Raw genomic sequence first — 26,719 nt, forward strand, 5'->3', positions numbered from 1 at the left:
TTTTCCTGAAGCGTTTCTTTAAAAATTTATACATCATTATATTAGTATTTTTTTATTTTGAAAGAAGCTCTAGATTACATAAAAAATATAAGGGATTCTCATATGCCCCACCCCCTCTCACACTTTCCCACATTAACAACATCCCTCATTAGTGTGGTCCGTTTGCTAAGATTGATGAACCCACACTAAAGCATTGCCACTGCCACGGACTGTAGTTTACATTATAGTTTACACTCTGTCCCGCACAATTTTGTAGGTTATGACTAAGTATATAATGTCCTGTATCCATCACTGCCGCGTCGCGCAGGACAACTCCAATGTGCTGAAAATGCCCCCATGTTACACCTGTGCTTCCCTCTCCCTCCCCTCAGAACCTCCGGTGGCCACTGCCTTTACGTCAGTGGCAAGATTCTGAAGGGGTTTCGAAGAGTTCAAAGCAGAGAGTTGGAGTGAAGGAATAGGCGCATTTAGGATGAGGGGAAACGTGGAAGGAGAGGAAGCTGTGGGGTTCCCAGAGTAGTCGTTTCATCTCCATCTGACAATTACGTGTGGTGTGTGTACTTGGTCGTTTGTGTTCCTAGACCTCAGCTGCCGGGCTGAAGGTCAAGTTTGGCTCCTGCGATGTAGGTTGGCCGACAGTCTGTCGCCCTCTCATCGGTGAGGAGCCCTGGGTGGTGAGTCAGCATTTTCTCACAGCAAGTGACTCAGAATGAAATGTAGCGCCAGATTCTGAAATTATTTCAAAGACGTTTATGCCTCGTTCTTTTTAAACCTTTGCTTCTTTGTTGACTTAAAAATGTTAATCCTGATCTCAAGTCACCATTCTTTCATTCATGTATTCATTCATTACTCAAGAACACTTATGGAATATTCAGTGCAATGGATATATAATATAAGCCACATACATGATTTTAAATTTTCTAGTATCCATGTTAAAAGATGATGTGATATAGGTGAAATTAATTTTAATATACATATTTATATTTCAAAAAAATTTTAAAGATACTTAGATTACATAAATGTTACATAAAAATATAGGGGATTCCCATATGCCGCACTCCCTATACCCCCCACATTTTCCCACATGAACAACATCCCTCATTAGTGTGGTACACTCATTGCAACTGATGAGCACATTTTGGAGCATTGCCACAAAGTATGGATTATGGTTTACCTTGTCGTTTACACTCTCTCCCACACAATTTTGTGGGCTATGGCAGGATATGTAAATGCCTGTATCTGTCATTGTAATGCCATTCAGCACAATTCCCAAATCCCGACAATGCCCCCATATTTCACTGCTTTTCACTCTCCCTGCCCTTAGAACCTCCAGTGGCCATATTCTAACCCACTCTGTGAAAAAATGATCATTTTAGCAAGTCCTGAGGATTTGAATTTAATGATAGACTACTTGACTCTCTTTGTCTTTCTCACATTGAGACTGAAATCTGGTGCGCTTTTGAAACGAACAGCGCATCCCAATTCGGTCTGGCCACATTTCAAGAGCTTCACAGCCCCCTGTGGCCAGCGGTCACCATGTGGTACAGAACTGCCCTGGCGCTGCCCTGGCGCTAAGGACGGAGCGAAGAGCAGCCCTCGTCCCAGCCTAGTGGTCGGGACTGGCTGATGAAGGGCGAAAGACGGCGCAAAGAGTCTGGGTGGGAGATGCGTAGGGGTGTTTCGGGAGCCCGGGGGAGACCCCTGAGCCAGCCCGGGGAGCAGAGGCCCCCCTACTGCAGGCTGGGATTTGTTCTGCCACCGCTGGGCTCCTGTTTGCGTTGGACCCGGCCAGGAGGGCGCTGGGCTGGAGGTGGGCCCGGCCCCAGGCCATCAGCTCTTCCTTCTGCCTCAGTTAGGAGAGACCCTGGCAAGTTCCCACTGAAGTTCATGGGCCTGGGAGCTGGGGTCCCCTGCCCTCCCGCTCGCCTTTCACTGCAGCCCCTAGGGGAGGGTTGGGGGGGGGGCCCGGGGAAGGCAAGGAAGAAGTGGGCTTTGTTGTCTTAGGCCCACCCACCTCTAGGAAGCAGCCCCAAGAGCACCGAGTAGTGATGGGACGTCCGGTGTCGCCAGATGGGCCTCTGTAATGCTGCCCCGCTCCACCCCGTCCCCCCGGCTTCTCCGGGGGCCACAGAGATACCTCAGTGGACCCAGGGCTCCCGCAGTTAGGCAAGTCTCTGCATCCTCCCGACTCCCTACGCTGCGGTGGGCGGGAGACAAGTCCTCCGGGGAGGGGGCAGGAAGAGACAAACTTCCCCCATCCTTCCACATCCTCGTGGCTTTTTGCCTTCACATTGCCTGAGGCCTAAAAAATGCTAAGTGAAAGTATCTCATTGTACTTCCCTGCCCCTCAGTCTGGTTCACTCCTCTCTCCTAAGGAAGCCAGTACCTCTAGCTCTAGCTCTGTCATCTCCAGCTCTGTCATCTCTTTCTTTCTCTTTATATATATCACCTGTATCAATCTATCATCTATGTCTATCTCTATATATGTATCATCTGTCTAGGTAGGTATCTGCCTATCTCTTTGTATGTATGTATCTATCTCTATACATATCTATCTCAGTGTACATATGTATGTATGAATCTGTCATCTATCCATTACCTATCTCTATTTGTGTGTATGTATGTATCTATCATGTCTATCAGTCTATCATCTGTATCTATCTATATGTATCTATCATCTGTCTAATATATGTACATAACTATGTATGTATGAATCTATAATCTATCATCTACCTATCCATCATCTATCTCTATATCTGTATGTATGTAGCTACCTATCTCTATGTATGTATCTCTATATGTATATATGTTTCTATCATCTGTCTAATCTACCTACTTATCATCTAGCCATCATGTATCTTGATCTCTATCTCTATCTATCTAGGTATGTATGTATTTTATCTATCTACACCTACCTACCCCCTCACATCGCCACCACCCAGGTCATTTAACCCTTAGGGATTTTAAATTCCTTTCCTGATGCTCATATGGGAAAGGCTTGGAATCATTTTCCTTTCCAGGAGATGAGTGATACAGCAGAAGGACACCCAAAGAGGCCAAGGGACTGCAGCCAGAAGCTTTCCACCTTCTTGCAGACAGCATCGTGGCTGCTGGGCCCGCTGTGCTGGTGGGGAAGGGGAGACCCCAGGGCGCCCCACCATCTGGATTCCCCCATTCATAGGTGTGCTCAGGGCGGGTAGGGGGCACTTCGGGGGAGGCAGGGATAACCCCAGCCCTTCTGAAGGTCAGACTAGTACATGCTGGCATGCTGAATGACCCCTGATTCATGCTGCAGGCCTGTTCCAAAGCTTGGCTTCGGAGGGCAGCCAAACTCTTAATCATATTTAAAACATTACTGTGTTACTATAGATGTCTTCGGGAATTCTTTACACCTCCACCTTTGGAATCATATCAAGGGGGTACAGATATTAAGAGTCTAAATAATTACCTCAATGTTAAAAGAAGAGGCTGGAATAAAATTATTCCTTCTCCCAGGAAGATAAAATAGTTGACAGCAGAACAGTTCTCATCACTACATACTCACATGTCTCCTAAAATTCAAAATTGGTCTTATAATGTACGTTAGCAGATAGTATTTCATTGACACAGAATGGTAAATGAAGGAATTAACTCTAGGAAACTGTAACTGATTAAGGAAGTGGGAAAGGCCATGCTCTCTGAATGCTACCCATGCATACTCTTTTTGTACTGGAGATCAAGGAGGGTTATTGTCACTGTTGGGCCAATGGCTCTATGTATTTTGGCACTGAGCATAGTTTGCATTTTCCTTACTTTGACTCGGTTGGATGATGATTTAGTCCCTTCAGCTGAGCAGTAGAACAGGCCAGAAGCTGGCTAGAAGTCTAATCACATGGGCTGTAGTCAGGTACCATGAGCGACGGCCAGCAAAACAAGATTATAGACTCTGGTTTAATCTTGGCTCCACTACTAATTAACCCTGTACAAGTTACTCAACTCTCTAAACCTTTTTTTTTTTTTTTCTGTAAAATTGGAATAATAGATTTATATCTGTGGAGACAACATAAGATCCATGTAAAGTACTTGGTCTATGGTGCCAGACAAATAGTAAATTCTGAGGAAATATTATTGGTATTATTATTACCTCCATTGAAAGTACTGAGTTTGGCTGGTAATAAAGAGTCACCCTTGTTTATTCCTGCCATTAGCAAAGCAATCAGTTGTTTGGTTAACACCTCCTTTGACCTCTGAAAATTTCCTTAGCTATGTATACTTTTTCTTTGTAGTAGTGCAATATTTTTGCTTTTTTATGGAAGGCCAGTAATTACCCTTTGCAGATGGAACTGTGCAAACACAGTCTTTCCCATGGCAACAGAAATAAAAAATAAAAACAAAAAATGTTGCGGTTATATAATTACCATTATAGGACCAGGAAGAGTGTGAAGATCATGAAGTTTTTTGTGGGTTTTGGTTTTCTTTTGGTTGAAGGTGTTGGGTGAAGATACAGGCGTCCCACTGAGTAACTGGACAGGATGCTGATGCTTGCTTTGAAGTCAATATGTTGGCCAAAAGTAGAAGTAGGAGGGAAGTTGAGGCTTAATGAGGGATGGGCATTATTAATGTTTCCATGGTTTTAGCAGTTTACAAGTGGGGAGCTTAAGTAAGGTTGTTGGTTGTGGGGAAAAACAACCCAATGGCATTCAGACATGGTTGACGTTTAGTGTCTCAGCCTTCATTTTAACTGGAAAATAGGGAGCCATGTTTTCTGAATAGTACAGCAAAGGAATCGCTTCACAACTTTAACATCGTGAGGTACTAATTACTGCATGTTAATGATGATAGGAGGTTTGGGAAACTACACCACTCTTCTCAAGCTCCAATTATCAACAGATTTTTTTCATGGAAGGTGACATAATATTCCTGTTTTGGATTAAGAAATTTCTCTTTCAAAATGATTTCAACCAAAAACACCTTAGCTCCCAATGTATGCCTTTTCTAAATGTCCTTAAAATGAAATCTGTATACATTTGCTTTGTATCCCTTATATCAGGATTAAACTGGAAAGATCCATTTTTTGATTGGAAGGTAGATTTGACTTTTCTACTGGAAATTTGACCCTCTTGATTCCAGAGCAATGAATAAAAATATTAGTTACCCCATATATGTTAGGTTAAGCCCATATTTTATTTTTTTCTAAAAATCACATCATTTCCTCCTCTAGTGACTGAAAAAGAATATAAAACCAACTCAACATTATCAATAATAATTCAGGGATAGAAAAAACATGGATAATGGAAACCTATAAATTCTCCTCAAATCCCAACTCTCCAAAACCTCCACTACTGCTCCACTCTTTACAGAATGTAAGCAAAAGACAAAAGAATGAGAGAGAAAATACTCCCTGCATCGGTGTCCATGGCTCAGGACAATTGGAGTTAAGAACTCTGGGTTAGAATCCAGCCTCTACCGATTACTTGCTGAGCACTGGGATACTTACGTAACTGACTCTGAGTTCTTCTTTCATCATTGTCAGATAGAGGTATTTGCAATACTTGCTCCTTGTGGCTATTGTATTTGAAGAACTGCATGGGACAGTCTGTCATCTGTTAGGAATTCTCCGTATCATCGGTCCTTCTTACCTGTCTTGCCTGACTCTTCCAAGACAGAAGGAATCACATTCAACTGGGAGTCTAGGTAAAGATTTTATATCGTTCACGCCTAAATTTCCAAGAGCAGACCTTCTTGTCTACCAATCCTTATTGCCTCACCTGCCATCAGCTGTAACTGTCCAAGGCCCAGTTGTTGCCATGTCAGGATGGGGTACAAGCCAATAAAAGGAAGATCCACTCCCTTCTTCCTTGCCCCCTGCCCTCTCTATCCATGAGGGTCCATTGTATCCTGACCTGGGGGGCTAAGCGAGCGAGGTGTTCTTTATCTTTTCTGGGAATATTACATCTCCAGTTTCAATCTTGATAAGCTATGGAAACTGGGAATTTCATTCCTCCCAATACTGGCCTCTTTTACATGGACACCCTGGGAAGAAGATTTATTTGCTCATATGGAGGGAGAAATGGAACAGTGGCATTTTACTTTAACCTGGGGAGCTGAGGGCTTTTGTAATATCTTTGCTCCAAGTTTCCATTCTACCTAGCTCTAAAATTTAGGTTAAGAAAATCTCCCTCTACCTTCCATCATCCTTGCCTTCTTTTACTCTATCAGGAGTAACTCTTTCCTGAAGTGTTGCCTAATGCTTTTGTCACATTGTCTTCATTTGAAAAGGGGAATGAGCATGCCATTGTGCTCTCAACTTGTTTCAGTTCAGGTCTGTATTGGAGAGTGACCTTTTCCTAATTAGCGTGTGCTGATGGGACACCTGGCAGTTCTCCCTACAGACTCCATGCTCCAACCTAGTAGCCAGTGCCCTCAGCTCACTTGGTGCTTGTCCCTGGCCTGGCCTGAGCACGTATTCTGTAACCCCAGGATCCTTGATGAATTCTGAAAGCAAGTTATTAAAATCAAATCATGAGAAAACCGATGTGGCTCAAGCACTTGGGTCCGAGGTTCAGTTCCCGGTGCCTCCTAAAGAAGACATGCAAGACAGCGAGCTGACATGATGGGCTGGTACGGCAAGCTGACACAACAAGAGGATGCAATGAGATGATGCAATGAAGAGACACAAGAAGGAAACACAATGAGAGATACAACAAGCAGGGAGTAGAGGTGGTCCAAGTGATTGGGCACCTCCCTTCCATATGGAAGTTCCCAGGTTCAGTTCCCAGTGCCTCCTAAAAAGAAGACAGGCACACAAGGAACAGACACAGAGAGCAGACCGTGACCACAAACAACGAGGAGGGGGAGAAATAAATAAATAACAAATCTTTTGTAAAAAATCATGAATAAGAAGTGAATTGGTGATCTGAGCAAAAATGGTAGAACTTGTATAAAACTCATAACAGTGGCATAATAAGAGTCAGGAGTCAAGATCAGATATCTGCATTCAGTTTCACCACTAATCAGAATGGTAGAGCTTGCAGAGTAACTTGATTCCCAGGTGGACTTTCTATCCTTATTTATGTAATAAGACTTTGGACTGAACTATCGTTAAGACCTCCCTCAGTATGAATTCTGTGTTTTTGAGTTCAATAACATCTGACAATAGTTTTGCTGCTTTCCTAATATTAAAAAAAAATTTTGTATTTTATGTTACCTAAAGATTACCATACATCAAGATTGGTCATTTCCGGGAAGTGGATGTGGCTCAAGTGACTGAGCCATGTCTACCATATGGGAGGACCTGGGTTTGATCCTTGAGGCCTCCTGGTAAAGGTGTGCCCATGTGGCAAGCCAGCGTCTACGTGGAGAGCCATGCACCAAGATGGTGATGCAACAAAAAGAGAGATGAAGGAGAGAGTCAAGGCGAGACACAACAGAAGCCAGGACCTGAGGTGGTGCAAGTGACGGGGAACCTCTCTTCACATCAGAGGTCCCCAGGATTGAATCCCAGTGAATCCTAGAGGAGAAAATGAGAAGAGAAGACAAAAAGAAATAGACACAGACGATCACACAGTGAATGGACACAGACAGCAAAAATGGGGTAAAGGGGAATTGGGAGAGGAGGAGGGGAAATAAAAAGATTGATCATTTCCATTATCATGCACAGAACTCAAAGCACATTGGAGACATGCTATAGTTTCCCACAGCTCTGCCTTCTCTGCCCTGCCCAGTGGAGAGAAGCGCTCCAGGATAATTTCTTCACATAAAAAACCTGAAGACTTTGAGGTAAAGGAGAAGGAGGTTTGGTGTCATGTTTCTCATTGGGTCTTTGGAAAAGAGACTCCATATAAGTAAAAACATGTTAAGTTGAATTTAAGGCTAGCTATTATTTTAGGAATCGCTTCTTTTGGAAGATATAAACTTGAAGTGACAGATCAGAATTTACTTTGGTATTCTCTGAAGGCAAGAATTTTAATTGACAGCCTGGGCAAGTCTGAGTGCCAAACTTAGAGTTCAGGTGTTTCTTTTCACCATAGCTCTGTTGATAGTTTATGGATTCTTTTGCACAAGAAATGTTAGAAACATATACGAGTAGTTATGAAAGTTCAATGAAACTATGTAGAAGGTCCAAGGGATGCCCCAGAAAGCTTTATGGGAAAGCCTGTCCCTCGAAAATATGAACGAACAAAGAGCCATCTTGTCCTCGTTCTTGTTTTAGATGAACACACTTGTAGACATGTAGTTGGCTCCTGATGAACCATTCATGGAGCCAGTTAGGACATTGGCTTTGCATTGGTATTGAACCAACTGAATAAAACCTGTTTATAGCCTTGTAAACTTTTCCAACATAAACTCTATCTCTTGAGTAAACCATTTTTATATTAGTTTATATATAACATCACATGGAAGCTTTCTCTTCTACATTTTGTCTGGTCTGGATTGATAGCTAGGCATACATATCTCCTAGGCCATCCTTTTACATTTCCAAATTGGCAGACGACAGAGTTATTATAATATTTTATATTTGCCAAAAGATAACACTTATTCCTGGGTCATAACCAGGGCTCACAGTCAGTGAGGATTTTTAAAAAGCTGTTTCAGGTTTCCATTGACATATACAAGTATGCCCTGTAAATGAATGTGTGAATCAAGGAACTAGGAATTGATTTTTACTCATTTATATCCTGCCCTTAACTCTTATTACTGATTTCATCTGAAATAGATCATTTCTCTAGGGGATTCATGAGGCTTGGTTATCCATAGTGTACCTCACGTTATCTAGGAATGTATTTTGTGTTGACTGTATCTACGAGGATAGGAAATAGCATACATTTTTTCCTCCGCAGAAAATTGGACTTGCAAATATCAATATGGTTTTATTTCAGTTCCTTTTTTATGTATTTAGTGAATTTCATAAAAGTAATATCGAATTTTACTAGATAGTAAAGTGAGTGCTTTTTTTTTTGGTTGAATGCTCTGGATATAGGAGATCATCATCATAAAATATGATATATACTAGAAATACTGGAAGATTGAAAAGAAGGACTTGTGACAAACTTTGCACAGAACAGTGTTTCTGATCCTATTAATTAAAGAGATCAGCATGTGACCAGAAAGCCCTGTTGGAGGGAGAAAGAGGTTTCAGTTCTTCTCCAGAGTCTTTTTTTCAGCAGCAGATAATCTCTGTTCTCTCTCTTTTTTTATTAGAGAAGTTGCGAGCTTACAAAACAATCATGCATGATGTGCAGAATTCCCATACCTCACCCCTCCACCAACACCTTACATTATTTTGGAACATTTGTCATAGATTATGAAAGAACTTGATCAGACTATTACCACTAACTATGGTCCATAGTGAGCATTTGGTATATTCTTTCTGTACACCCCCTATTATTAACATCATGTATTAGTATTGTACATTTGTTATAGTTCATTTGAGAATACTTCCATATTTGTACTGGTAACCACAATCCATCTTCTACCACATAGTGCACTGTGTTACACAGTCCCATGCCTTGTACATTCTATCGAAAGTGTATACTCAGTGACTCTCACTTTCATCACAGAGTCGTGCAGTCATCGCCCTAGTAAACCTTAGTCCAAAAGAAAAAAGTCCCGTATTCCCCTATTAATGACGCTTAATGTTGATACAGTAACTTCTTTGACATTGATACAAGAATATTACAATATTGCTGTTAAATATAATCCATAAGATACATTAATTGTATTTTCCCATGTTTCACTATATTCTTACCACCTTGTAATCATGACATACGTTTAATCTAGCTGTTCTTAGGAGTTGACTTTAGCAAACCGAATTTATTGATCAATAGCTGAAATTGGTGCCTGACCGTTTCTTCCTCCCACATTTTTGGGAGATGGAGCTTCCACCTCCAGCCAGGGAATATCTCCCGAGGTGGCTTGCACCACCAGTCGAGGATGGGCACTAGCCTCTGTGGAATGGAGTGCTGGACTCATGAATCTTCTCTGCAGTTAGACAATCTCCTTCCATTCTTTCAAGAATGCTGCAGGATGCTCTTCTGCTCTCCTGGGCCCCCCAATAGGTGCTTTAGATAGAGCTGGCTGATGAGTCACTTCCCTGTGGGACGAGCTGACTCCTGGAGCGCCTTACTCTGCCGCCATGTTGCTCTCTCCCTCTGTTGTCCTTTGCTATGTCGTTTCTGCATCAACAGCTCAATGACTTCATTAGCTAGAGAATAACCAGCAAGCATTCAAGGACCTCCACTAATTGATTCCAATCTGCCTGTCCAGTAAGGACCTTCTCCACTCTCCTTGTGAATGTATATCCTCAGAGAAGGCATCATATGGTGGTGATGGTGGATTTAGAAGACTCTGGGCTCAAATCACAGTGTTGCATGAAATTCATCAAATCGCATTTCCTCCTCTGAACCTTAGTCTCCTAAAGGGTAAAACCTACAAGAAACATTGATTTCTTTTTTTCATCAGTGATACCAGATGAGTAAATACTGTGTAGGACCAGAAATTTAGGTCTAATCTTTGAACTATATATTGTGGCTAAGTTGTGTTTGTAGTATGTGAACCTAAGATAATTGGCATTTAAGCAGTACTCCCTTCCCTTTTCATCTATTTAAGAGGTAAATTCTTCTTTTCTTATTATCTAATATCAGAACACTTGGCCACAAACAAAGATAATTTTAATAATGTATTTGGGGCACAAATAAGTAGAGTGATAGTTAATAAATAAAAAGGCTATATACAAATCTTTTTAAAGTTTTTGTCCCATCTTTAATCATATATGTGTTTCAGTCATAAAGAGGGGGAGAGAACATAAAATCTGAATTTTATAGGATACCTTTTCTTCTCAGTGCCATATTTTTTGGACTTATCTAATCTTTTAAAAATATCTAGTAGGATTCAGTATCCTCAGAAGCTGTTCACCATCTGTTTCCATAGTGAAAAATGAGCTTTATATTACACCTTATTTCCCTCTGCCTGCTGAGTCCAAACTCAGAAGGAATGACTATCCTCTTTACAGCTAACTTGATGCTAACATTATGAATTCTACAATCTGCTTTCTTTGATTAATTTTGTGGTAACCATTCACTCTTTTCTTTTTTATTCCTTTCCCCCTTCCCCACCCTGCTGTTTCTGCTGTCTGTGTCCATTCACTGTGTGGTCTTCTGTATTTATTTCTCTTTTTTGTCTTCTCATCTTTCTCTTCTAGGATTTACCATTCAATCCTGGAGACCTCTGATGGGGAGAGGGGTTCCCTGTCAATTGCATCACCTCAGTTCCTGGTTTCTGCTTCGCTTCACCTTGACTCTCTCCTTCGTCTCTCTTTTGTTGCATCATTATCTTGCGTGACTCCCTTGCGCGGGTGCTCGACCTGCCGCACGGGCACTGGCTTGCCACGCAGGCGCTCGCACAGGCACTCAGCTCGCCACGCGGGCACTCGTGGGCACTTGGCTCACCACGCAGGCACGCTTTCTCTTGTTCTTTTTCACCCAGGGATCGAACCTGGGTCCTGGAAGGTGGAGGCCCTGTCACCTGAGTCACATCCGCTTCCCACCATTCACTCCTACTTGATCCCCTCACATATTTATTGCAACAACTTTTCTTGGCGCAAGGAAATCGGGATCTTGTTCATTAGGAATGTTTGATTGGGTTTTTCAGAACAAAAAGTTGTTTTGCTCTTTAGTAATTTTTTTTCCCTTTCAGACCTGATCCAGTGTGGGAGGGAGAGAAAGCAACAAGAGAATCCTGGGAACAGAAGTGAATCATAACAAGGCCACAGATTTAGACAGAAATTGGGAGGAACAGAAATATAAAGAAAACAGGGATTATCTTCATATTAGGTGCTCTCATATTCATTATTTTCAATTTAAGTTTTACCAAAAGCATTAGATATGATCAAGATGAGACCCGTTGTATTACCCCTAATTTTCCCACCTCTTTGCAGAGCACTGTATTCATTTTCCAAACCTTCACCTTTGGAGACCTTCTGCTGTCCGTAATTTTCAGTAAATAAAGCTTATGTCTGATTCCCGAAAAAAAAGGTTGTGACAGTGACTCTCATCAAACAGAGAGGGAAGCAGCCTCAGAGAGGCAAGTAACTTGGTCTAAAACATAGTGCTGGTAAGAATCATAGTGCGTTCCTTGATTATAATGTTGCATCTCAAAAAGATATTTTTGCTGCAATTGTATGGGTTGTAGTAAAACCAATGTAAGTTTAGTGAAGGTAATTATGATTTCCCATACTTCCAATGATTTCATGCCCTTCAGGAACATCATATTTTAGGATTAGGATTTTATGCTACCTTCTAGGCTCTGTGCTCAAAATGGCAATGCCTTTATGGCAGAGACTCTCTCAGAAGGAGTGTTTTCTCCTCCTCAGTGCGCGCCTCCATCTGCATCTATTTGTTCTCCCTTGCTAACTTTTCACTCCACACAATACCCAGTCGGGGAGACACCATTGTTTTTCCATTTTAACCTAAAGCCCAGGATAGTACACAACTTGCAAAGGTCCCACGGCTTGTTAAAGGCAGAGGCAGAGGTTCAAATCCGTATCTCCCTGACCACCCGGCAGCCCTGCCTCTGAGCCTAGTGAGGCACTGACTTGTAGCTCCCTGAGAACTTGGACATTTGCCTCGGTTGACTTAGGAAACATTTTCATGTGTAAGCGTTTCCAAGCCCATCACCTTTTTTCATTAATTATAAGTGGTGTACATTTTTGAGGGCAGTAATTTTAAACTGTAACTCAAGGAATAGCTGGAGTGGAGGAGAGGATTAAGTCATTTGTAATAGTTAGGAAAGCTCTCTGGGCACCCTTCCAGGAATACCAAGTTTTAGCTGGGCATAGCTGAATGTTTGGAGAAAGGGAAAGGCTTTTTTTTTTTTTTTGTCTATGTACTTAGGTGTCCCTGTGTCGTCTTGGTTCAACCTGAACCACTCAGATGATGGGAAAACAAATCTTGGGAAAGGTGAAAGAATAGAACTAAAGGAAATACTACACAACTTACAAAGGACTAGAGTTTCATGGTTGCAGTTTATAATGGTACTATCCTTGTGATACTCTACATGGATTTTTCTGTTTGGAAATGTATTTTTCTTTATATTTCAAAATGTTTAGAATCTTTAGTCATTTTAACTTCATTGTTAGAGGGCAAAACCAGTGAAGCTAGGTTCTTTTTTTGCTAGCCTTTTTAGTCCTTGGATTATTTAAATATCATTTGTTCAGTGGCACACTTATTCGGCAGATGTTTATTGAGCACCTACTGTGTGCCAGACCCTCTGCAAGCCCTCTGGGGATAAAAGACGTCTAAGATACTAAATCTGCCCTCCAAGTGTTTGGAGTCTAGAAGGATAACTTGTGGTTTATCCAGCTTGTTGGAGTGCAGTTTTAAGAAGGGCTGTGCTGGGGCAGAATGAAAAGTTCTGAATGGGCCCTAAGGAGGAGGAAGTACAAGGAAAGGCTTCTCAGATGAGGAAATATTTGAGCTAAATGGGTGGGCGAAGGTGGGCAGGGAGAGCCTCAGAAACAGCATTGCTCAAAAGTCTGGAATAGTAAAAGGACCAAAATATTTATCACCTCACAGCTGGGAGAACCGAACAGCTTACCTGTGAAGGAAGTGCCACCAATATCCAGGGTTCAGGGTCCTGTCTCCATTCACTGCTGGGCAAACCGGGTCTCCTTTATTCTCAGAGCCCACTTTTATTTCTTTTCTCTCCTTGCTTGGTTATCCTCTCACAGCTAGCTTGAAAGATTTTAATTCAATGTGGGTGTTTTCCATAGCAGGCTTTAGTCATACTTGAGGGAGTAGGAAAAAAACGCAGCTGCCCACTGTGACACAATGGAATGTAAGTGTTTCTGCCAGTTATTTTGATGTCATTCTAGTTATTTTTCTCAGGATAGTCCGTTTTTCTGCTTTCCATTAGATTATGTCCCTTTGATCACCAAGTGCCCACATCACTGCTCCTGTTAGCTTTTTTCATGAGCTGTCCTTGATAAGCAGAGCATTTCAGTGTGGGGACTCCCTCCCTGAGGGGCCTAAATTCGCTAATTTGGGACTTTGTATTGGGATAGCAAAATGCCCATGTTTAAATAACTTAAAATACCCAGGGAATGTATAAAACTGTCTGACGTGATGTTAAATAGTTTCTGCGTATATGAACTTTGCAGATGACTGAGTATGAATAGTGTCTTAAATGTTTTGACTTACTGTCTTTTCAGTTTCATTATATAAAATTCAGGCTTTTCTATGATCATTAGGGAAATGAATGATTTTCCTGTAGTAAATCTCAAATACCACAAACAACACGAGAACTGTAATTCACAGGTAGGAATTGGTAAGAGTTTATTTTCTACAAGAGGACGCGCAGGGACGTAGTGCCCACCATATTTATTCAGAAAAATATATATTCTTACATAAATAAAATTTCCCTGCTGCTATTTACTATAGTTAAGCAACTTCATCTTGTTTGCTAACTTTACTTAGTGAACTAGATGGGTGTCCCAAGCATGGCTGTTTAAGATAGAAGAGAATGATACGGAAACATTATATGAGAATCGTGCCAAATACAAACACACACGTATGCACAATTGAATAACTTCTTCTCAAGGTTCTGTTTCAGGGAAATTAGCAGATGATTTGGAGGTGGTTACTCCGCTGTAATACTTTCAGTTATAAATTTATATATATAAATATATATAATGGTATGATCAACTTTGTGTTTCTTCTAGAAAAAAATTTACTCAAGGAGAAAACATATTATTCTTGGCATGCAATGAAAACACACATTTTGTTATATGATTCATTTTGTGATTTAGATTTTTGTAATTTAGGGAATAAAGCCTAATAGTCTTGGATATTGGATCAACTTGTTTCCATGGTTAAAAAAAAATTTACGAGCAATTTGTCTCTTAACAAGATGATCTGTTGAGGGTGGCAGACTTGGCCCAGTGATTAGGGTGCCCGTCTACCACATGGGAGGTCTGCGGTTCAAACCCCGGGCCTCCTTGACCCGTGTGCAGCTGGCCCATGCGCAGTGCTGATGTGCACAAGGAGTGCCCTGCCACGCAGGGGTGTCCCCCATGTAGGGGAGCCCCACGCGCAAGGAGTGCGCCCCGTAAGTAGAGCCGCCCAGCGCGAAAGAAAGTGCAGCCTGCCCAGGAATGGCGCTGCACACACAGAGAGCTGACACAGCAAGATGACGCAACAAAAACATAGATTCCCATGCCATTGACAACAACAGAAGCGGACAAAGAAGACACAGCAAATAGACACAGAGAACAGACAACCAGGGTGGGGTTGGGGGTGGGGGTGGGGTGGTGGGGGGGAGAGAAATAAATAAATAAATAAATCTTTAAAAAAAAAAAAAGATGATCTGTTGACTTGTGCATATGGTTGTTCATGAGTCTTTTTTTTCCCCCCTTCTTCCAGTCTTCTAACCCTCTCCATACATCCCTCCTTCTCACCCTAACCTCTTTGGATCCAAGGAAAGCACTTTGAGGTACGAAATCTTCAAGGAGTTTGAATAAATTTCATTTGGGAGGAGATTTCAGTTCATCATCATATTATCAGTTGGCTTCGTAATTTCTAGAATTCTGCCCAGATGGAAAAATACTTTCAGTGCCTACTGCTGCATAGTGCTGCCTTTGCATGTTTTCCCCTCTGGGATTGAGCTGGATAGTATTTTTAAAATATATATATATTCTAAAGACTGTAAGCATATTGGCTACAACGTTTCCTTTCATGGACCTGGTTGCGATAAAGATGACCCAGTCGCCCTGCCCCCGTTTTTTCCACAGGTTCATAACCTGGTATTATCTCCCTCGCCCTGGTGAGGAAGCCCTGCCAATACTCGATTACAAAAGCAGGTGTGTGGGTTTTCCACCCTGAATTACGTATGGACAATTTAATAAATAAAGTTGCAAATTCCTATGCTATATCCTATTCACATAAGAGAGAACATTCAGGAAAAAAAAAAAATTCCCTTGGCGATTTCCTTCTCTTCTGAGGACCCATGGCCTGCCTTTCCATTTTCCCTCTCCCAGCCCTCGTGTGTGGTGGGCGTGCGACAAGCAGTCCCTAACAGATCCCTGTGTCACCTCAGGGTCCCCCTGAGGTAGCGGGGAAGTCTGTCTGGGAACAGTGGCGGGTGGATGTTCCGCCCTGGGGAGGCCGGGCCCGACTTCAAAAGCCTTTCCCCATCCTGACAGGGCAGGACACGCTCTCCTTGGACAGGGGACGTCGGAGCGCTATCCCTGTTAAACACCGCGCCTCCTTTCTTCTCTTCTTCCTTCCCAGGAGCTGTTGAGTCCAGGTGTGACTGCCAAGAAGGATCCAGAAGAGCCAAAGAGCCCGAACTTGTCGGCGCTTCCTGCCGCCCGCCGCACACACGTAAAACCCGGAGGAAGTGAGTGGGGATCAGTGGGAGGAAGCGAGCCAACCGGGCCGGCAACCGCATCGGTCTGAGGCGGCGAGAGCAACAGGAAAGGGGCCTTGGCACGCCGTGGACTTGGCAAGGTCAGGACGTGACCTGAGCTTACACTAAATTACCTCACGGCAAATTATTTTTTTACCGAGGACTCTAAATGTGAAGATGATGAGTCTACTCTTCTCTGTGGCTGAGGACAGATGAATACGTCAGGGGCTGGTAATTAGTCTGCAGTGTGGGCTCTCTTTTCTTTCAGGAAGGGTTAAATCACAGCTCTTTAAAAATATTGAGTGTCCACGGGAAGAGTTTTGACATAGAGCGTTCTGGTTTTGATGTGTGTGTGTGTGTGTCTGTGAGGGGCATCTGGGGCTGTTTTTCTTCTATAAAAAGATAAATCTCATCCTCACAGTCTTTGGGGAGTCCTTCTGGGTGCACTGAATTGGTATTTTGGGGGGCATTTCAGTAATTAAATCACTCGCTGGAGCCTTCGGCTAGGTTTGGGGAGGACTTACCAAGGTTCCATTGTGATTTGAGTAGTTTTAGATTTCTGCTTCTTGCCTTCCAGCCTGTTAAATGTTGTTACGACACAGAGAAAAGGTATTCAGTGATGGCAGCAGGTCCCTTAGAAGCCCCTTCAGTCCTACGACTCCGCAAAACCAAAGCCACCCTCAAAAGAGTTTAATCCCAGAAGGAACTCTAGCACAGGGTCTCGCAACCACGGCCCCACTGACATCGTGCTCTGGATCACTCTTTGTTTTTGGCGTCTGTCCTCTGCATTGTGGGATATTTAGCAGCATCTATGGCCTCTACCCTCTCAGTGCCAGGAGTGTGTGCCTTCCCCCACCTAGTTGTGACAACCGAAAATGCACCGTGCACAGTCGTGCCCAGTTGGAACCGCTACTACTCTAAGGACAGGTTTAACGAAAGAAAAGGAGGTACAGTACGTACTATGGTTCTCTTATTTTTTGCTTTTTAATACATTATACAGTCTGCCAGTGGAATTTCCACTTAACCTCCAATTATCTACCCATTGGCTAGAATTTGGTTTTGTTTAACACAAAATTGCCACTTAGAACAAGATATTGCTTGCGATGCTATGACTATTAACAGAAGGACTCCCAAGTATTTGTATTAATATAACATGTGGAGCTTTCAATGCAAGGGACACGATGACCGCTGGGTGCTTGTCATAGTGCTGCTTTACCTTTGTTGGAGGGGGGAGAAGGCATGGTTATAGACTAAGATTCAAATGGGGCTCACTTATGACTTGAATAACTGAATGCACCTGTTGAATGAAGAAACGCACCCCACTCTATACTGTCATTCAGCAGCTTTGTGAGTGGAAGGTCAGATGTGTGATTTAAAGACAGGGTCCACTGAGTGCACCATCTCTTAGCGTACTGACCATGGTCTAGAATACTTTGCTCTTCTTGCACATTAACTCTCTCTGTTCTTACTCTCCTTCCAAGTTTACTTTATGCTATAGTAGAATTTTGAGCTGGGAAGCAAGTAGCATCATGTCACCACTGTTTTTTAACATTAAATTTCCTGTTATCGTTATTTCAAATCTTTTTGCTCCCTCTTCTCTCCTCCCTTCTGCTCACATGCACATACATGCTTGCCAGACACATTCTTGGTTTTCATTTTTTTTGCGTTCAGATTTTCCATCCCTCCTGCCCTTGTTTTCTCCCTTTCCCTTTGGCTATAGAAACTGTCAGGTGGCCCTGCCTGCCTCATCCTACCTTTTTTGAACTGTGTTACCCAGGGACTTCTATTTATTATGCCTTAGGCACACTCTTTCCTTAATGCTCTATCTCTCTGAGGGATAGTTAATGATCTTTATAGCAAGTGAAGGTGAACTGTGGCCGCATCATTGTTATAATATAGCCCAACTGGATGGAACAGATTGGGCTCAGCTTTGAACAGCTGGGGTTGGCAGAGTGAGTCTTGACTTCTCTCGGAAGAGTTCCAGAACTGCCAGATCATCAGCCTTGAAGGGGAAAGAGGGACAAGAAAGGTTACAGGGATAGTGGCTCCTGCAGGTGCTTTTTGCTTTTGTCATCTACCTTTTGAAACACTAGTTTGTAGACCTGGCAGGGCCTGGAACTGAGGAGCTACTGCCACTGTGATAGACCTTCTTGGGTGTTTACTGCCTGGGATGTTTTCCACTGTTCCTTTGCAGATACTGAGCATACTTTTCTATTGTTGTCGTTAAAACTTGTGGCTCTCTTCAGTGCATTGAAACAGTAGTTTTCAGAAGAGATTTCATCTGGGAAGTATAGGTAACCCTGGTATAAATGTAATAAAAGCTGGCATTTTGGCCATAATGTGGCTTCCTTGTGGATCTAACCAATGGGAAGTAGTGTGGGATGGGGCAGGTAACACTACCTGGTGGATCACCAAGCCTGCTCCAGCCTTCAAAAATACATTTGCCCATTTTTAAGGATTTGTGTGTGTTTGTGTATGTGTGTGCATTTGCGTTGAAATAATTAGATGCCAATACTCCAAACCTGTTTAAATAAGAATTAGTGTTCTCCAGAGAAACAGAATCGACAGGATAAGTGTGTGTGTGATTATGGAATTGGCTCATGTATCCCTGGGGGCTGGCAAATCCAAGCTCCGTAGGGCAGGCTGCGAGCTGTAAATTCCTATAGAGGAATATCCTCAGTCTCCTCAGTCTGAATTCCCAAGAGGAAGCTGGCTGGCTGAAATTTCAACAAGAGGTAATGCTGAAGTTGAGGCACAGATTCCTCTGACCTCTGAAATCCTCTGTTCTGGCTTTTAAGGTCTTCAACTGATCAGATGAGGAGATTCTCCACATTGCTGCAGGCAGTCTCCTCTGTTGATTGTAGATGCAATAAACCAATTATAGATGCAAATTCCATCTGCAGTACCCTCACAGTAACTAGAAGACACTATATCCTAGTCAAGAGGACCCAGGAATTAACATCACAACATAAAAATATGAAAGAAGTGAGTTTAAAAAAAACAGGGACGAATGTAGCTGAAAGGGGGAGGATGAAGAAAATGAAAATTCTCTGTACTTTAAAGAATTTTCCAAATTACCAAAAGTATTATGGCATGTTTATTTAAGGAAATATATAGGTTGAGTCATATGGAATTGTTACTATTTCAGTTGTACAAAAATGGTGCTTTCATACAGTTCAACCTAATACAATTTTTACATTTTTGCTAGAATTTCTCACGGATCCCCTGAACAGGTATATGGGGTGTTTTTTGTGTTTAAAGCTACAAATGCTTTGCAATATAATTTGTGAATTTCTTGCATATGTTTTGCTAGAATATACAGAAAGCTTCTGTTTCGATTTTCCTTGTTGTGAGATTTTCCTGTGTTTTTTTTTGCCCGTAAAATTGTGGTATTCCCTCCAGTCTTCATAGCAGATAAGGACTGGAAGGCGAGCGTGGGGTGAGGCCCCATCAGGCAGCTCTTTCACCTGGGGACCTGCCTGGCAGACTGGCTCTGGTTCTGGGTTTCCAGAGATCCAAAATAGGGTCTTTTCCTTGGCGGGCTTAAAACTTTGTTTCAGCAATAAGAGATGTATGTAGGAAGATGAAACGTTCTCTCCTCGGATATGATTTATAGCAGCCCGTTCTTTGTTAGGGTAGAGTGTACCTTGTTGAAAGTTGTGAAATTGGCTCAACTAGCCATTCATTTCCTCTTTTTCTAGGTCAGAATGAGTCCATGAGTACTGTCATGGGTCAAGCAGAAAAACAAATTTGCTTTTAATTAGCAGTGTCTAAGAAGGCTTAGAGGTAGTGAAATCAGTGGCCCCCAGTGTTGGCTCTGCGTGTGTGTGACTCATCAGGGGTGGGCCAGGGTGAAAGGGCAGATGCTTCCCTCGCCTGCTTGTTTCCTGGTTTCCAAAGCCTCCCTCTTGCCGTTTCATTTTAAGGTCCTGCAGAGCCGTGCGCCCACCCCTGGAACTTGCTGGTCCTTGCAGCGTATGGAGTGGAAGTGCAAAGCACCACAAACTGCTTTGAGCTGAGCCCACTTCCCTTCGCCCCCCCGGGAGCGTGAAGCAGTTACACCACCATCAGTCAAGGGAAACCCGCAGGCGGAGCCCACGCCGTTGCAGCAGGTGCGCCAGCGCCGGCCCCGGTGGGCCACGTGACGGCAGAGCCCGCGGCGGGTGTCCTGCCCGCAGATGGCAGTTAGGCTGGCTGCGAGGGCTGCGCCTGCTGCGGGGGCAGCCGGGCAGGTGTGGCATCTCCGTGGGGCCGCCACTGTCAGCTCTATCCTGAGCTCGCCTTGTTTTCCCTCGGCCCGTTCCCAGTGGCTAGGAGAAGAATCCGAAAGCACTTGTATTTTATTTTCTCTCTGTGGTTCTCTGCAGTGAGAACAACCCTTGGATTACTCCTGTAAAATAGTAAACAGGAAGACACTAGCGGCAAGTAATTTCCTGAAGCTAAGGGGAGACTATTTGTATATGTATGTGTATACATAAGCAGGTGTATAATCACACTTCTTATTAAAATAAAACCCAACTAGGCCATAAGTAAAGGGAGAATAGGAATGTCTGAGACTTTAAAAAATATCCAACAATAAGGCGAAGGTGCTTGTAGAAAAGCCACATACCTCATTCTAGGTTGAACCATCCTGGGCTTCAGGAAATTTCTGCAAAGTTTTGATTGCTCTTTAAAAATCAGATGGAAATAGTTAACACTAGGTCTTCCATGGATGTTGTGCCTTTTTGAAATTTGTTATCTCTCAGTAACCATTAATATATGTTACTGGTGATCATTGTCCACTTTGAGCTGATGTTTCAAAATATTATTTTTATGTGCATATATGAAAATATGACCTTTTCTCTAAGCAATATAAATTAAAACAAGATGCATTTTAACTATCAAATTGGCTAAGTTGAGGGGTAATTATAAAACCCATTATCATTGTGGGTATGGGAAAGTCATAAACTGTTTGGAGGAACAAAATTTTGTATATCTGCTGATTGTTTTGCTAATATAGGATCAAAGTCACAGAATGTGCTTATTCATTGTTCTTCCACAGAAGATGTCAAAGACTACTGATTGAGTAAGTAATTCTTCAAATATTTGTGTGCCTAGTATGTGCCAGGCACTGGACAAGGCTCTGTCATGTGGCCATGTGCTTTGTTCATGGCAATTAGCTGAATGGATTCTACTTGACACTTGGCATAGATGTGGCTTCACTAATAGATAGTTAATGCTACTATGAAAATACTCTAAAATGGATATGTAAAATTAAGATTTTATATTGGCAGGTTGGTCTGTATGTCTCACATAGTTAAATTTTTCCTACCATGTACTTAGTTGGTACAACTTCAGTCTTTTAGAAAGCCAGAAGCCGAGTGAAAATCATTTGAAAGACTCGGCACCATTAATGAAAACTTAAAAAAGGCACTGAAAAGTCTATTGGCCTGTGCTTTGAAGAGTCTGGCCTCCCCTTATCTTGTGGGGTTTTGTCTTTGAAACTCGGTTTAATATGCAGCAGGTGTCTTCTTGGGGAATTAGGGGTTTGAAGGGCTGGGAGTGGGTGTGGTGAGTCCAGGGTCCCACCCATCTGGAAGGCTGAGACTCTGGAAGCTGTGAAGAGGAGGTTGAGCTGTGGGGTATCTGCACAAGGGCTGCCCAGCGATCAGGATTCGGCTGCCTCAGGTGCTCAGCCAGGGCTCAAATGCTCTGTCCCCAGTGGACAATCTTCTATCTCACCACCATGGTCCTAGAAGTGTAACCTCTCATAAACTCTTCAACACTTGTATTGAGATTAGAAATTAAAAAAAATAAAATAAAAATTCTGACCTGAACCCCACAAGGCTCAAAAATGAACAGTTGTTTTTATGAGTTCCATTATAAAAATAGCAAGACATATCGGGAGGAAGGAATTTATTTGGAATCCATGCCAATTTGCCAAGTTGCTTTTGGTGTGTGTGTCTGGGCAAATGTTTAGAACTTCTTGAGCTTGATTCATTCCTTTCTTTTGGTGAAGGGAAGAAGTTAAATTTTGGATCTGATTATAGTTCCACTGTCCATGAAGTGGGAGTGTTAGCCCCATCTGTTGCTCTACTGCTGTTTTGCTGTGATGCTGTGGGAAAATTTGTCATACTCAATCCCTGCTTTCTCTTTCCATGCTTTCCTCCTGTTAAAACAGATACGGTGCCATTAACTAATTATCCTAGGATAGTCTGAAGTGAAAAGGAAAAAAAAATAGTTTTAGTTATTCTCGAGACAAGTCCACAGTGGTAAAATCAATAATTCAAGAAATCACTTGCTTTGGAAAAAAAGAAGAGACTTGTAAATAGAACAAGATGGGAAAAATTAGTCTCTAGGCAGGCTAATCTAATCACACACAGAAGGCAGCCTGTTTTCTTACTTGCTGGATCACTTCCGCTTTATATTCTCACAGGGAACAATATATTAACTACAGTATTTAGAAATATTTGTTGAATCCTACTGTCTGCTTTTGGCAAGTCCCAAGGAAAAAGAGAATATGTCTTGGACTGCTTGAGCCTTCCTGGGAGGATATTTGAGCTTTCCCAGGGAGGCTGGCTTTTTCTCTGTGGGAAACACTGGGCTTGCAGATAACACGGTTAGAATTTCTATTTCAGAGGGCATTTAGTTTTCTTCAGGTTTTGGAACCGCCGTAGCTGAGCTGATATCTCTTAGAATCTGAAGAAAGCCACAGCGTAGGTTAGCTTTTCCTTATATTGATGCAGCCATTTCCTTCTGAAGGGCTCCCCAAGTTATAGAAACAGGCTAAGCTCCCTGGAACCGAAATATGCAGTTAGTGCATTCGAAGGTAAAATGTGGGAGGTGACAAGTGAGAATGGCCGAAAGATAGGGCATTTCAGTGTAGAATGTCCAATTGCTCATGCTTTCTTCTCTTACGGTATGTTGAAGAACCAACATGTTGGCAAAACCCTAAGCTAATTTTGTTTGAACATGATATTCACTGATGGCATTTGCTGGGTAATTGAAACTTGTGATGAAAATAAAAATGAATATTTAGAAAGGAATGGTATGGCCCCTTTATTTAAAATTGTGTGCAGAAGTAGAGGTTTGTTATGAGTAATATAAGTGAAATAAATACCTTCAGTTTGTTTCTCCACATATACCAGGCATGAAATAGTCCTAATGTATTTCCTGCAAGCTCTTCTCCCAACAGACCTTATTCCACTGGCTGCTTAAATGTGAACTTGACACCTGACCAAGTTCTTTGGCTCTTTAACTAGCTTATAACTGGGAAATAGTTAACCTATGACTTTTCAGCTCTGGACTGGAGATAAGAGCACCACCCTCAGAGGGTTTTAAAAATAAACCTTTTATTTTAGAAGAGTTTTAGATGTACTGAAAAGTTACCTAGACAGGATAGAGAGGTTGCCCTTACTGCTAACATGCCACAGTGTTATGTCCATAAGGAACCAGCAACACTGGTACTTGACGTTCTACCAACTCCAGTTTATTTGGATCTCCATAGCCTTTACCAAGGCCTTCTTTCTGTTCCAGGGTGCCACATTACGTTTACTTGTCATGGCGCTTCGGGCTCCTTTTGGCTCTAACCACTTCTCAGACTTTCCTCGTTTTTGATGACCTCGGCATACCAGGCAAGTATGTTCTAGAATGTCTCTCCCTTGGGTTTTGTCTGATGCTTTTCTCGTGATTCGACTGGGGTTCTGGGTTTGGGTGAGGAAGACCACAGAGTTGGAGTGCCTTTCCCAACACATCACATCAGAGGAACATGCTAGCAATATGATTTATTACTGCTCACGCGGACCTCGGTCACTGGCTGAGCTGGTGTTTGCCAGGTTGCCCCACCGTACAGTGCCCTTTGCTTTCCTTTAAAGCCTCGGCTCTTTGGAAGCAGGGCACGAGGTGCAGCTCATAGGGTTGTTTGAAGCTTTCAAGCAGCCGATAAAACTCTATGCCCAGAACTTGGCGCATGGAAAGTGCCCATTAAATGGCAGTTGTTCCTCTAGTTGTTGCATTTGCACAGTCTCTTTCAGGCCTTACCAGCCAGGGCTCTTTAGAGCTGCTGGCTCATCGTTATAAGGTTCTCAGTCCTTTATGAATACTGATCCAAAAAATAAGAGTGCTCAGAAACCTCTCAAGTGAGATGAGTGTACCCAAAGGCACTGTCCAGTGGAGGGATGTGAGCCCACCCAGGCTTTGCCGTTGGCGTCTGGTCCTGTTGCAGGTCATGCAGTCGGGCATCACGGATGATGGAGACCGGCCGGGGGAGGCGGGTGCTGGGCACGAGCAGGAGAAGGCATGGAATTAGGAGCCAAGCCTGCATTGTGGTGCGTTGCTGTTTTTTTTTCTCTTGGTCAGATTTGCTAGCTTTCAGGTAGAGCTTGGAGGTCTTTTTAGGATGAACTATCCTCAGCACTTCTCTATAAAATGAGAATGTTGTTCCACAACCGGAAATGCTCCAAAGCCCGTGCAGTTGTTGCCAGAGCAGTTCACTGAATTTGGATAGTAGAGCCAGGAGACCCATGTCTCCAAGTCTGTTGGAATAAATAAGAACAGCTGGTCTCTTGTACAGAAACTGCTGGCATGAATATTTTATTTAAGTCTCTCCATGTATCTAGTAAATAGTAAGCAGTATTCCAACATCATTGAAAGCCTCCCCATCTCCTTCCAATAAATTTCTTTCACTCCTCCCCATTTGAAAGTTCAGGGTGTAGGGCAGGGTTAATATACCAGAGAAGGAATGCTAGAAAAGTATTTCTGAATTGGAGAAAATAAGGTTCCTCTTCTATGTACCCTTTCCCATTTGACCTTCAGCTTCTCTTAGATAATACTTTTTTTTTTTTTTTGGACTGTTCCTTGGGAAAGCAAGATTTATGCAGACATTCTTTTGCTCTTCCTTATGTTGCTAAGTTAAGAGAGACTTATTAGAGTGGAATACTGTCCTGAGTGTTTCGTGGGGTGAAAATTTGCATTTGTGTTAAGTGCAGGTGAGTGATGAAATATTTCCTTCGTCCCCTTTCTGTGACTGGCAGAAAACTTTTTCCACATATCGTTATGAGTTTCTGTCAGAAAAAGCTTACTAGAAACTGAACACCCTTTCCCTGTCCTACAGGAGCCAAAGAGGCCATTTAAAGAACATAGATGGTATCTGTCATCAATTTATTCTGTTATGTTGTTTTAACAACAAAAAAAGATGCGTCTTGCTTAAGCTGGGGTACAAAGTAGTGAGAACTCTCAGGGCATGTGGCCGGTCTACCTGTTCATTCTTTTGTCAGGCAGACTTTGTGGTGGCTGTGCTGGGATCTATGTACCTCAGAAGGCAAGTGATCGTCGTCATGGACAACCAGGAGGAACCTGGATGCAGTGAAGCCTCTGTCAGCCTCCTGGGGTCGTTAAAGACGCCCCCAAATACATCGATCCCCCCACGTGGCGCTGCGCACAGGTGCGCTTCCCTGCCCCGCCGGGGTCAGGCGTGACCGGGTGACCCTGACTGGCCGGTGAATGTGTGAGCAGGGACCTCACGTGTCCCATCCCGGAAGAGCCTTTGGGAGGCAGTGGACAGCTTGCTTCATGCCCGACTTCCCGCGTGTTGAGATGGAGCCTCCTTCCGACCGGTGTCTGAGGGACTGGGATGGAAAGATCCCGACCTGGTCAGGCCTGTTGGCGGAGCAGGATGTCAGCTTTAGTTAGTATCAGTCACCGGGACTTGTCGCTGCAGCGGGATCCAGCCTGTCCCGATCGACAGGGCAGCGTGGCTTTTCTTTACTGTGGAGGGAATTAGGGTCTGGACTTGCGAGATCGGGGAGCAGGAAATCTGTGTACGTGGTGGTCACCGTTGCCTGAAAACTAGGTGTCCGCCGGGAGGTGTGACCTCCACGCAGGATTGTTGTTTCATTTCTGCAGGGTACTAGCTGTGTCGTTTTCAGTGAGAATCTTTATTTTAAGAAGAAGAATTCTAAAGAAGGAAAGATAAAGCCCCCCCACATGCTAACCTACCCTCCTGAGAGTCATATGAGCTTTTTTAATGCCAAACGACTGGTTGAGTGCCAAGAGGAATCTTGGGTGGACATTATGCTTAATTTATATTTAGGGAATTTCCACTGCTAAATCACAGAGCTTGTAAAGTTTGAAAAGGGAGGGTGGGGGAAGGAAAAAAAAAAAAGGATCTAGGGATGCAGTTGACAATATTCCTTTTAATTTCAAGGCACCTGAAGGCCTCGGTTGAATAATAAAGTAATCCCCATATGGTTTCCGTTCTTTCAATTTTAGAATCTCAGAAATGCAATCTACTTTTAGCCTTGGCTTCTGCTTGCCTCTTTGTCAGGCGGAGAATACTTCCCGTCTGCTTGCTAGTAGGAAA

General features: G+C 42.9%; 1 long non-coding RNA gene across 11 annotated transcripts in view; it reads left to right on the plus strand.

Moving 5' to 3' along the window:
* Positions 1–26,719, plus strand: part of LOC101429050 (uncharacterized) — a 399,778-nt gene that overhangs the window by 352,490 nt on the left and 20,569 nt on the right. For 4 of the 11 annotated variants that reach the window (XR_011647053.1, XR_009182776.2, XR_011647055.1 and 1 more), the window contains 3 exons: positions 16,263–16,481; positions 20,307–20,492; positions 23,896–23,993. This is a non-coding gene — a long non-coding RNA (uncharacterized lncRNA). Of the gene's footprint in view, positions 1–15,395; positions 15,466–16,262; positions 16,482–19,178; positions 19,366–20,306; positions 20,493–21,379; positions 21,446–23,895; positions 23,998–26,719 lie in introns of all 11 variants that reach the window. The other 7 variants (XR_011647058.1, XR_011647054.1, XR_011647057.1 and 4 more) reach the window with 6 other exon arrangements.

This window comes from Dasypus novemcinctus, chromosome 22 (assembly GCF_030445035.2).
Source record: "Dasypus novemcinctus isolate mDasNov1 chromosome 22, mDasNov1.1.hap2, whole genome shotgun sequence".
Classification (NCBI taxonomy): domain Eukaryota; kingdom Metazoa; phylum Chordata; class Mammalia; order Cingulata; family Dasypodidae; genus Dasypus; species Dasypus novemcinctus.